This window comes from Homalodisca vitripennis, chromosome 1 (assembly GCF_021130785.1).
Source record: "Homalodisca vitripennis isolate AUS2020 chromosome 1, UT_GWSS_2.1, whole genome shotgun sequence".
Taxonomy (NCBI): Eukaryota; Metazoa; Arthropoda; class Insecta; order Hemiptera; family Cicadellidae; genus Homalodisca; species Homalodisca vitripennis.
The window spans coordinates 73747514-73757898 of record NC_060207.1 but is presented as its reverse complement, the minus strand read 5'-3'; the positions used below and the strand labels follow the sequence as shown (position 1 = coordinate 73757898).

The 10385-nt window shown below is 32.9% G+C and overlaps 1 protein-coding gene across 2 annotated transcripts in view; it reads left to right on the top strand.

The window, feature by feature from the left end:
* The first annotated feature begins 641 nt into the window (after positions 1-641).
* Positions 642-10385, top strand: part of LOC124364653 (protein 4.1 homolog) — a 42196-nt gene continuing 32452 nt past the window's right edge. The window contains exon 1 of one of the 2 annotated variants that reach the window (XM_046820295.1): positions 642-883. The gene's annotated coding sequence lies outside the window, so the exon portion shown is untranslated. Of the gene's footprint in view, positions 947-10385 lie in introns of both variants that reach the window. The other variant, XM_046820285.1, reaches the window with a different exon arrangement.

Sequence of the window (10385 nt, the reverse complement as noted above, 5' to 3'; positions counted from 1 at the left end):
ATGTAGAGGTAAAACACGGAAGTACAACAAAGCGATGCACCAGCTGAACGGGCGGCGAGACTCTGCAATCACGTTATCTACTAGACGCTCGACTTTGACCTCTGTCTGAGGATGGGGAGGTGTTTGCGATAAGACAATTCCTGTTTTATATTGACGAAATATTGTTCTACGCTAATCTAGTAATCAGTAGAAACGAAATGTGAAATAACGATTCATGTCTGGGTGTGGTCGGTATAATCCCAAAGTACCATTAATATTATAACAGCCACTATTGGGAATACTACATACAACTTACGTATGGTATTAGTAGTTTATCCAGCTAATTTTAATACATTTATATAATTTGGAATTGTAAAGACTAAAGATTTAAAAACTTAATCCGTTGTTATTTGTTAGTTTTTAAAAGCAATAATTGTCTCGTTATTTTCTAACCACACTACTAACTGCAACACAAGTTCTACTTTTACCATCATTTCTTTTTTTATGTACTTTCATTAGTATAATTTTTCATCGACTGACTCATTGCTATTTTGAGATTGAGAGAGCGGTTGTTAGCGGAATGATACAAAATTCACTTAGAAGAGGTTTGTAAAATTATTATAGATTCTATAGAAAATAGTCTCAAGCTTTAAATTGTAATTAAGGCTTTTTAAATTTTATATATAATACTGAAATGATATTAATTAGTTTAGATACTGAACGAAAAATAAATAGATTCTGAGATCTAGTTTCTGTGCGGTAGAACGCGTCAGGTGTGAAGCGAATTAACGCTAAAACAGAACTGCCAGTATTGCTGTGTTTTAGTGTTTTGTTGATGTTGACATTGTTGTTGAGTGACTAGTGGTGACACCCAGCTCTGTTCTTTTTCTGGAGATCGACGCAAGTCAGTACTTTATAAAATCTTTGTGTGTTGTAATATTTATGCCTGGATAAGACACAATAGACGGTAATTATTGACTACTAACTTCTATTTTCTAGGCTTAACTATTTTGTACCATTCTCAGCTTTCTTCTGTATGAGTGCCCAGCCCACTTTTGGTAAACGATCTAGTCCTACATATAGGATTTAAGTTTTAGCTTTATTTTCTTTGATGGAAATCATTAGGAGTTTAAATTGTGAATGTAACTCAATATATAGTTAATAGTTACATCAATTTTCTCCTAAAATGTTCGGTTTTTTAAAGTTTTTAACTTCTCCATTAGCTAAAGATTTAGTGTAACTAGGGCAATACAATTTAGCACAGGCTAGTAGAAACTAAGTCTGATGGTAACCAATAAAAACTATAATTAAATATATCAGAATATTGAATAAAATTAAAAAGACCTTGATGTATTTAATTAGGTCATGACCCAACAGAGAGCTAAAGGCTTTATAGGCTAGTTTCATTCAAGCTGTCCTGTTGATATGGCTATCTATCTAAAACTATCAATATGGTTAAGATTTCAGTAACTAGGCTCAAGTGCTAAGCTATTATTTGTTTGTTTATTAAAACCAGGTCCATATGTATTTACCAGTAACCATTGTAACATTATTTCACAAATCTTAATACTTATTTATTATTCCACTGCATAATCACTACTTTCTGTAATTTAATTAGTTGTTATTTATTTTGTTGATGTTATATTTAAGTTGCATGAAAATGTTGTGAAATTATTGTATATTGGCGGATGCCGTTGAAATAATAATAAATAAATAAACCAGTAGTAGGGGTAGCTGGGAGTTGGCTAGATGAGCTGTGTCGGCTTTACTGCTTAATGTTAGGCTAACTTAATATGTATAATATAAACAATCAAATATAGTTTTATAAATAGGATTTATGTTTTTGCTTTATTTTATTATTTTCCTGGATAGAATTTATTAGGTATTAAAATTCTGTAGACACAGTTTATAGTTACATAAATTTCCTGGGTAGAATACGATAAACGGACCCAGTGTTTTATATTGATTAGTACAATCGCCGATACATCATATCAAATATTTATTTCGATATTCATTTATCGAATACATGTTTATAAATCATATCAACATATCTATAGCCATAATTCTAATCATATTTTAAATTAGGCTTACAGCACACATAGTGATAATCTTATAAACAATAAATGAGCTCTAATGATCAAACAAACAATTATAACTGGAAATAGAAAAACCCCATAAATAATAATAAAATAATAACATAAAAACCATTTATAACAGAAAATACAAAACATGCATAATTATTTATCTCCCTGTAGCAATGATTAACTGTTTTCGAGAAGCCTAACTTTGAAGCATCTTCTCTGGAAAACCGTACTTCTCTTTTGCACAAATACTCACAGAGATGATCTGCAAACAGGTCGGCTGATATACCACTTTTTAAACTTCGTTTCATGGTCCTCTACGAGCTTTTTAAAACTGTTTCACGGTCCTCCACAAGCTTTTTTTTAACTTCGTTTCATGGCCTCCACAAACTTTCGACTGTCTATTATTATCTATAAAAGAAAATACGTTTATTATATGAAAAACTGTTTATGTAGTTCATTACAAGTATTGTTCAAAAATCTGTATCGGTTAGTTATATCAAAAGTTATAACTGAGTAATACTGTTTGTCAAAATAAGTATAAAAACCGGGTCCATTTATCGTACCCTACCCAAATTCCTTTTAAAATGTTCGGGTTTTAGAAATGTAATTAGACTAGATCTTTAGAACGTACCAACAAGTTTAAAACTTGGTTCTAGCTAGTACCAAGGATATAGACTGTTATATATGAATTAAAATAAGAAGTTAGTTCTTCACAATAAATAATTTTGATCTTAATGTTTGTTCGTAAGTGCACACAGTCAAAACATGTATGGTAAATTCCAGCTTTCTCTTTTATTGATATCCATAACATCTACAAAAAGCTACCTGACAGGCTTCAATCATCTGGGTGTTTATAAAATATATAGGCTGCAGTGTAATAAGCGGCTACCATCACAATCGAATCATGATTATCGAATATTCAATATTTATGGATATAGAATCTTCGATGTTCATGACTATCTAAAAATACTGAAAACAAAATTTGGAACTAAATTACCCAATAGGTATTTCAATTAACAATATGGTTGTGCTGGTTTTAAATCTTATAAATTAATGTATTAACAATAAATAAACAAAAACTATGTTATCTATATTTATAAAATGTTACAAACATAACAATGTAACATTTATTTTAATTTTTACAATTTTCAAAGATAAATGTGTCTGACTCTTTGTGACACAAAGAACACATCGTTGCCGCCATTAGTCAAATACCAAACACATTATTTTACTTTGAATTAATTTGGAGCAATAATGTTGAAGTGAATTACGTTTAACCTTTTAGAATTGTATTATAGCAAAGTTATACACCTTTATATGTAATAGAAATGCATTTTTTTCATTTTATATTAAAACTAATCTTTATTTAAACTATGTTTCAGCAGTGTAGTACTTACGATCGTTTTAGCCAATCTGAATTGGTATTTCTACAGGCACTGACACCGTCAAAATTACATTCATTAATTAAAAAGTCATAATTTGTTTGATTCCAACTAAAATAGTAAATGAGTTTCAATATATTCATAATACCAGATTTAGAATGTTCTAAGAAAGATTACTCATAGGCGTTTTTTGCAACATCGTGTTTGTTCTGACTTTTCTTGCAGTAAAAGGCGACCTCTCAGATTTTGATGGTTTTTTTTGCATGGATGTTTTACCTTACTAAGACTAGTTAACAACATTTTACGGTACTTTCTGATTAAATGGAGGTCACCGATAATAAACTGGATTTAGCAACTTTGGGTGGGCAGTTACATAATAAATACTAACGGTTTTGTCAGCAAGGTTAGGTTAAGTTAGGTTAGTAAACCTAAATCGCCTAACCACATGAGCTGCAGCGTGATTTGAATAGGTGGCCTCTGTTTAATCAGAAAGTATCCATTTTACATTTTTCTGCCTTTAGGGTTTTGAGTGAAATCTTTAAAAAACTCACAAAATGACCATTTTTGGTCATGTCTCAATATTTTCTAAACTATGTAGCTAAAAATCTATTACAGTTAAAGAGCTCAAACTTGTCACATTCTGTTCCATTTAAAATGCTCTTTAATTTTGTATATCTCATGACTATGTTTTTATATTTTGAATTTCTTTGAGTCCTCCCAAAAAACGGTTTTTGAAAAATCTTAAAAACAAAATAAAGATAACTTTATTCTTCATAAGAGACTAGGTATTATTCCTGGTCACGTTTAAAAATTTTCATAATTATATTTCAACATAAATCATGGTTATACGCCATAGATTAACCCTCGAGTCGTTAGAGCACATGCAGCTGGTGCAGTACGCGAGAACTTAAGAAATAGTTCAGAGATTACAAAACGTATAGATATGTAACGGAATATGAAAATGATCAGAAAGTCATTTAAGTAAATTAAACATTTCTGTTTCTATTAGTAAGCCTATAAACACTGATACGTTTTCAGCATATTTGAAAGACGTAATAACAAAAAAGTAGACAAAAAACCTTTTATCGGTCACTGCCACCTAGATGAAAACTAAAAGTCTGATATCAGGTAATTGCCAGTTGCAGAATTAATTGACATAAAGGGACACTATGTTTGAGAATGCTGACTAATCTCTCAAAAGTATAATGCAATCAATATATGTTAGTGAAATATAGCAAGTAACACATGGTGCTGAGTTGGTTTGTGTGTACCCACTAAGTCCTTTTGAGTTGTATCAATGAGACTCCAGCGTGTGGTCTGAACGAGCTGGAGAGAAAGGATGTTACTGACGCTGATTTGACACATTTACAGCGGCCCACATGTGTAATCCATTTGGATTATGAGATCCAACAGTTAAACCGAAGTCAAGCGCAAAGGGTTTAACTGCCTTTAAAAAAGGGTTGAAAAAGATGTTCTGGTACTTATTTATATTTCTCAAAAAAACATTGTACCTTCCAGAAACGCCTTCTGTAAGTTTTAAACTTGGAATTAATTTAGTATTATGACCACCAGCAAACCTGTTTTAGATAGTCCCTGAGTTAATATACCATTTTACTCAGGCTTAGGTAATTTACACTTTTACAAAATCACTGAGATTTTTAATTCTTTTCTTTCTTCCTTTTTAATTAATTTCCTTGACATTGTTTTTATTAATTTAAGATGAAAAATTGTATACTCTACAAAGTATGCAGAAATAGTTTATTTAATTTCAAAAATTTTAACTGAGTTTTTGTTGTCTGGTCTGATACCTCTTGAAATCGCCTTGAAACAGCACTATTTTCACATATTAATTTCAATTGTTACTTTTCTTTTTCTCATAGATAATGGTGGTCATGGAAACCACTTCAAGGACATTCTTTTGTTATTTAACAGTTCACTTTAATTCCCGACTTCCCATGCTTGTCCTTGACTTGTAAACAATAAAAATAAACAGTACTACACCTACAGTTGATGCTAGTCTTTAATGTAGACAGTTTTTTGTAATATTTTGTCTTTATAACAGATGTTGTGTAAGACACAGTACATATAATTGTTATAAAGTTACATGCTGTTTGAATCTTTGATGTGACTAGTTACTTGATTATTACAATATTACATGATTGTTATAAGGTGATTGTTTTAATTCTTATATTTATCATTATTTAGTATGCTTATTACCTATTTTTTATTTTCTTTAAGAAAGTAAGTTTTTGTAGGAGTTATGTTACAATATAGTTTTGTGTTAAAAAATGAAATTTGTATAAATTCGAAAACGTGTGATTTATAAAAGAGACAAAGGATACTCATCTATTAAAGAAATGTTATTCATACATTGTAATTACTATAACTGAGTTAAAGATACATTTAAATAAATTATATTAGCACAATTATTGAAATTTCCATTTCAATTCTTGAGGTTTGTAAAAATTTTTAACCCTTCCAGTGGTAACTACTTTTTCTCCAAGTGGCGGGACTTTTTCTCACATTTTGTATTGTATCAATTGATATACGAGGGCTGTTTTTTTTTTCAACTTCTGATCGTGCCGCTAGATGGCTGGGCGAGCGGTATCGGCCAGCAATGCGCGGCAGTCGACTGCGCACCTCTCCCACTACAACCTCACTCATTTTCGGACGGCCGACGCCATTTCCAATTTATCTAGCGACACATAAACATGGCTACCATGATAGAATCTCCCGCCAAGTGTGAGTTGAGAAGTGTCATTCGTTTCTTGCATGCTGAAGGGTTATCTGCAGCAGAAATTCACTGTAGAATGGAACGAGTATACGGTGAAAGCTTTATGAGTGACAGTGCAGTGCAGTGCTCGTTGATCGAGTTGACCAAAGTGTAAGAAGCAATCGAAGGTTTACGATTACGGAGCTATCCAATCAGTTTCCTGAGATTTCAAGGTCAGCCCTATACTCTATCGTAACTGACAAGTTAGGCTACAAAAAACTTTGTGTGCGATGGGTGCCGAAGATGTTGTCTGATGACCACAAAGCTCGGCGAATGGCGTCAGCAACATCTTTTCTGAACCGTTATGAAGCTGATGGCGAAGATTTTTTGATCAAAATCGTGACAGGAGATGAGACATGGGTTCTGTACGACACCCCAGAAACGAAACAGCAGTCCCAACAATGGATGCATTCAAACTCTCCGAACAAACCCAAAAAATTCAAAAAAACTTTTAACAACAAAAAGATTATGGCCACCGTGTTTTGGGATCAAAAAGGTGTATTACTTGTTGAGTTTTTAGAGCCAGGTACCACAATCAATGCGGAAGGATACTGCGGTAGGTTACAACGTTTGTGGAGAGCTATCCAGAAAAAAAGGAGAGGAATGCTCACATCGGGAGTAGTGCTCATTCATGACAACGCCCGTCCTCACAGTGCTGCTTTGACAAAGCGTCTTCTTGACGGTTTTAAATGGGATGTTTTTGACCATCCGGCGTATAGTCCTGACTTAGCGCCGAGTGACTATCACCTTTTCCCGGAACTGAAGAAGATGCTAGGAGGGCAGAGCTTCCGAACAGACGACGCGCTGTGAGACGCCGTGAAAACCCATCTCAAATCACTGGCGGCAAACTTCTATGAAGAAGGTATTAAGAAGCTTTTGTACCCAGGTATGAAAAATGCCTCAATTTAAATGGCGATTATGTTGAAAAGTAACTAATAATGTACCTAACTTTTGATAATAAATTTATTTAATTACTCTCCCTAGTTTTATTTTTACACCACATCGGAAGTTTAAACAGCCCTCGTACATATTTTTTAGTTCTAAAAATTATATAAATATGACAGGTTATTATATATCAAATTAAACTGCACAAAACACACAATGTAACAATGTTAAAATAATTTACTTACCTTGGTTTAGTTGAAAAGTAGGTAAGTTGAAAAACCAAAATTTGTTTTGAAAATTTTAATTTTAATGTTTGGCTTCAATTATGAATTAAAAAATAGCTAAAATAAACTATTCTTGATAGCAATTTTGTTCTAAATTTAATTTTAATTTGAAAAACACAGTTTTAATGGAAAAAAAAGAAAAAAAAAGAAAAAAAAAAAAAAAAAAGAAAAACACTAATTACATAAAAACAACTATGTACACCGGGTTTTATGACATTTTAGTCTGTATATGAGCCATCTTCTTTCTTCCTCTTTCTTCCAGGCCTTAGAGGTCTCCAATAATGTTCCAAGTAGGGAAAGCACTCTCTGTGAACTCCACAATTGCGGGCTGGACACCAAAAGTGGCTTTTGCCTCTTTTTTTTGTGGGTCCACATACAGCACATAATCTTTCTTTGCGTCCAGGTAAGTGCGCAATCGGATGTGCAAGGTTTCCACTTGGTCCAGGAGGTGGTACAGGATTGGGATGCACTGTTTGTTGGCATTCAACCAGAGAATTTACAATATCAGACAGGTATTCCTTTCTGGCCATAGGTTTGTCAGTGTTTTTTGAATAAATTACATAAGAATTCAGGAGGCACAAGTCGAGAATGTTTGTGAACAGTCTTTTCCAATACTTTGATGTTGTCCTGGAGCAAGAAACATGATATATAGACTTGTCACTAGTGTCCACACCTCCAATATACAGATTATATTGGTTTATTACTAGTGGCTTTATTGTACAGATTCCTTTTCTGCTTCTCACATTCACATCCTCCGCATGACATGCAGTCGAAAGCAAGTAAACATTTTTGCCTTTTACTTTTTGTTTGAATCCAATAGCCAGTAATTTATTTTTTCTGTAGTAAATACTCTCCCCTTTGTTTAGTTTGTGGGCTACAAGGTTTTTAGAATTTTCATTTACTGTACCTGTCATGAAAGTTTTTCTTTCCAATAATGTTTCAACTAAATCAGATTTTGTGTAAAAGTTATCAGTAAAAATATGATAACCTTTGTTTAGCAATTGGCTTTTTTCTAGAATTTCTAGTACAACTTTATGAACAAATGGTTCAGGTCTGTTCTCCAAGTAATCCTTGCCAGTGTAGAGCTCTATGTAGATGACGTAGCTTGTTTGGCTCTCACATGCTTCAAATTTTTTTATACCGAATTGTTTGTGCTTTTTGTTGGGCATGTACTGTATGAATGTACATCTATTTTTCATACCCACTAAGCTCTCATCAATGCTAATATTTTGTGTAGTTACAAAGTGATGCTTAGAGACAAAATTAAAGTGGTCAAGTATAAACCTAATTTTAACCTAGGGGCCATACCCTGGCTGGCCTCGGCGTACACTAGTTTCTGATGTCAGATGGAGAGCTGAACTTATTGCCTGAAATCTTTTCAGGGGCATTGTTTCAGGGAAGAATGGAGTTCTAAGATTAGGTCTAGTAGACCAGTAGTCTGATAAATTGTTCTTACTTACTAATCCCATATTTATAAGTAGAGCAAAATATTTTTTCAATTCCGAAACTGTTACATCAACCCATGCCTGTACCCTTGAAAAGGTTTTCATTTCACCAGATCTTCTTTTCTTTTCAATTAATTTTCTAGCATATTCATTAGTTTCTCTGACAATTGTTTGCCACACAGCTGTAGTGAAAAACAAAAAGAAATATTGTATAGGAGCGCTATTTTGAGGTGGACAATTTCGAACACTTGGATTCCTAACTGTAAAATCTAATATCTATATCTGGTTGTATTTAAATGTTCAGTTAAAGTACAGTGTTGTATTTTTTAAAGTAACACTTTTTATTTTGAACAAATAAGTTAATGCATGTTTTTTATGATAATTCTTTAAATGTTGAGTAAAACAAGGTATAAAAAAATTGTTTTTGTTACACCATTATATTTTTACTTTATAATTTAATACTTAAAACAGTATTTTGTTGTCGTTTTTTAACCAAAATACCAAGTTTAAAGTTTATTTTTGACGATGGAAGGATTGTATTCAGACTACAAAAAAAAGCTGTCAGAATAATTTTCCAATTAAACATCAGAGAGTCGTGCAGGGATGCTTTCAGGGAGCTCGGATTGCTGACTCTGCCCTGCCTCTATATATTGGAGGTTGCCCTGTATTGTCGATCGAAATGTGTTCTTATTCGGGGTAGTGACATTCACTCTTACGAAACTAGAGGCAGGGAGAGTTACCGTGCAGAACAGCATAGGACGGTGGCTTTCGAACGCTTGCCGTCACAGGCTGGAGTCAAATTTCTCAATCGGCTCCCTGAGGGTCTTATACAATCGGATAATTTAAACCAGTTTAAAGCTCTTCTGAAGCGCATACTGGTGTCGAATGCGTTTTATTCTGTCGAAGAGTTCATGGGTGGCTGCTGGGAGAATTAGAATAAAAATTTACAGAATAAAAATTTACAGAATAAAAATTTACATAAAAATTAATTAGTAGAGCCCCGAGTCTCATGTTGAATGAATGTTGGCGTGAAAGGACAAGAGATGTATGTTTGAATGAGTATTGTAAGTATGAATGTGTATAGTAGGGATTTTTTACAAATACTTAAACCTGACTTTTGCAATGCAATGTATTATTGCCAAAATGTAATAAAAGAATTATTATTATTATTATTATTGTAAAGGAAACAGGATTTTTGTGGACATTTGCCATCGTTCAGTGAAACAAAAAATCAGTAACACTACGTTTTGAGATATGCAATCTGATTTCTTTAGGTAAATAACTAACCTAATACACAGTTACAAACTAGGTTAAAATAAACAAATCATACTAAAGTGTTGTGGCACGCCTAAGTCAGGAATCACAACCACCATGTTGTGTGTCAACTTTACTAACTCTAAAACATGCACTTAATAAAAAACCATACTCAATACTAATCATTAAAACTGAACTACAGAATACAGGTCACAATACGTCTTCATTCGTCTCTACCAAAAACTGATGTAGTCGTAGGTGATTGGTAGACGAATGAAGACGTATAGTGACCTGTATTC